This window comes from Apteryx mantelli, unplaced genomic scaffold, assembly GCF_036417845.1.
Source record: "Apteryx mantelli isolate bAptMan1 unplaced genomic scaffold, bAptMan1.hap1 HAP1_SCAFFOLD_141, whole genome shotgun sequence".
Taxonomy (NCBI): domain Eukaryota; kingdom Metazoa; phylum Chordata; class Aves; order Apterygiformes; family Apterygidae; genus Apteryx; species Apteryx mantelli.
The window spans coordinates 172501-175000 of NW_027118496.1; the positions used below are offsets into that span (position 1 = coordinate 172501).

General features: G+C 79.6%; 1 non-coding gene across 1 annotated transcript; it reads left to right on the forward strand.

The window, feature by feature from the left end:
- The first annotated feature begins 1892 nt into the window (after positions 1 to 1892).
- On the forward strand, positions 1893 to 2045 carry LOC136995618 (5.8S ribosomal RNA). The gene has a single exon (XR_010887163.1). It is a non-coding gene; the product is annotated as a 5.8S ribosomal RNA (ribosomal RNA).
- Positions 2046 to 2500: the final 455 nt, after the last annotated feature.

The following is a 2500-nucleotide window of genomic DNA, read 5'->3' on the forward strand; positions in this document are numbered from 1 at the left end:
GCGAGGACAGGCGTTCCGGGATGGCGCGCGGGGCGGGCGCCGGGCGGCGGCGGACCCCGAGCGGGGGCCGTCGCGCCAGGCCACGCGAGGCGACGGGTCGTGCCCGAGCGGGCGGCCCAAACCACGGCTCTCCTCCCGGGCGCAGCTGCCGCCGGGCGCCGGGTTACTGAGGGAAACCCCGGGCCCCGGGAGGAGGACGAGGTCGTGGCGGCGGGTGTCGGGCGCACCCCGCGGGCGGACGCTCCGCCGAGGGGCGCCGGAGCCGGCTGGCGGGTGCCGGGTTTCCCCTCCGCGTCCCGTCTCGCTGCTGCCGCCGAGGCTGCCGCCGTCGCCGCGAGGCGGCGGCGGCCCGGCGGCGGGCGGCGGCGGGGGAGGCACCCCCGCGGGGATTTCAGGTCGTTTCCCTCACCCCAGGGCCAGGTACCTAGCGTCCGCGCTCCTCCTGCCCCCCCTCGGTGACCCACCCGTGTGGTCCCGTGTGCCAGCTCGCTCCTCCCGGGCGCCGCGCCGTGAGCGCCGCACCGGCCGTGCCCTCCCGCCCTTTCCGCTTTCCCTTTCTCTCCCCCCCCCCACCGCTCCAGCCGCCCCGCGCCATGCCGCGGGGACCGTGCTGCGAGCGGGCCGGGCGGGGGGGGGGGGCGGGGTGGCGGGAGGAGCGGAGGGCCTCCGGCCACCGCGGCCGCCGGTAGCCGCCCCGGGTAGGGATGGCCATGGGCCCCGGGCTCCGGGCCCGAGGGTTCTCGGCGGGAGAGCCGGGCGGGGGTTTAAAGACTCGGGCGGCCCGATGCGACCCGGGGGGCAGCCGGGTGTGCTGCCGGAGGGCCGGGGGGCCGGCGCGCGCGGGCGCCGTGCCCCCCCATGCCAGCCGGCGCGCCCCGCGCTCGCCCTGCGGGCAGCCGGGACGGAGAGGGGTACCCTGCCCCCTCTCTCCGCGGTCTGGTCTCGGCGGAGGGACGCCGCGCGGTCGGCTGGCGCCGGCCTGCCTCGAACGCGTGACCCCGGCGCGAGCGCGTGCTCTCGCCGGGACGGTGAGCCCCCACCCACCGCGGGTGGTGCGGACGCCGCGCCTCGGCGCGATCCGCTCTCCTCCCTGGCCGGGGCTCTCGGTCTGCCGCCGTGGCCGCTGGCGGCGGCGCCCTACCCGCCGGCACTCCGCCATCCGGCGCGCCTGCCTCGCTCTGCCCAACCCGGCTTCGCCGGGCGGCGGGCGGGCGGCAGGCGGGCGGCGGGGGCGCCCCCCCCCGTTCTCCGCGTGGAGACGGGGAGAGCGGGCGCCGTCCCCGTCCGTCCCGCCTTGCCCGCCCGCCCGCCGCCGGGCGTCTGTCCGCGGAAGGGACGGGAGAGCGCGTGGTGTCGTCCGGGAGGCTGTGTGTGCGCGCGCGCGGGCGTGGGCGCCGCCTCGGGGCCACGGCGGAGCCGGAGGCCGGCGAGGCGAGCGAGGAGCTGGGGAGCGCGGGGCCGGTGGGCCGCGGGCGCGCGGGCAGCGGCCGGTGCCGCTGCCGGTGGCGGCCGGGCTCCGACGCTGGGGGTCCGCGGGGAGCCGCCCCCTCCCCCAGCGTCCCCGAGGCAGGCGGCGCGGCCGGCGCGCTGCTCCCCGCCGGGCCGGGCCGAGCCTGGGCGCCTGGGCCGGACTCGAAGCGAGCAAAGGGTTGTCCCAGGTCGGGAGCGAGGGCTCCCCGCCCTTCTCGTTCGGGTTTTCCTTTTCCCTTTTTCCCCCCCCACTCTGTGCTCGTACGGTCAGCGGGGCGAGCCCCTCTCTCTGGCTCTCGGCCGTCCCTCGCTCAGCAGCCGGCGTCGGCGTGAGGAGGGAGGCGGAGCGGAGGGGGGGCCCTCAGGGGCTGCCGAAGGCTGCCCGGTCCCCCCGCGCGCGCGGCGGGGGCCGAAACCGAGACAACTCTTAGCGGTGGATCACTCGGCTCGTGCGTCGATGAAGAACGCAGCTAGCTGCGAGAATTAATGTGAATTGCAGGACACATTGATCATCGACACTTCGAACGCACTTGCGGCCCCGGGTTCCTCCCGGGGCTACGCCTGTCTGAGCGTCGCTTGGCGGTCAATCGTCACCCCCGCTGTCGCGTTGGCGCAGCGGTGCCGCCCCTCGGGGGGGGCGCGTGGGGGGGCGGGGGAGGCGCGGCGGCGCCGGCGGCGGCGGTGCGCGGCGGCCTCGGCGGCGGAGAGTCGGCGGCGGAGCCGGGACCCCGGTGCGTGCACCGGCGGCCCCGGTCTTCCTGCCCGCCGGGCTCCGGCGCCGGGCCGCCCGCAGCGGCCGCGGCCGGCGTGCCTTGCCGCGCCTGTGCCCGCCCTCCTCGCCCTCCGAGCGCGGTGGCCACCGCTGCGCGGCGCGCGCCGTGCGGGGTGGCGCGGCTGGGGCGCCTCGCAGGCCCGTGCCCCGGGGAGAGGGTGCCTCCTCTTCCCCGCGCGGCCGGGCCTTCGTCCCCCTAAGTGCAGACTCGGGGAAACCCCCCGCTCCCGGAGCGCCCGCTTCGCGGAGTTCGTCCCG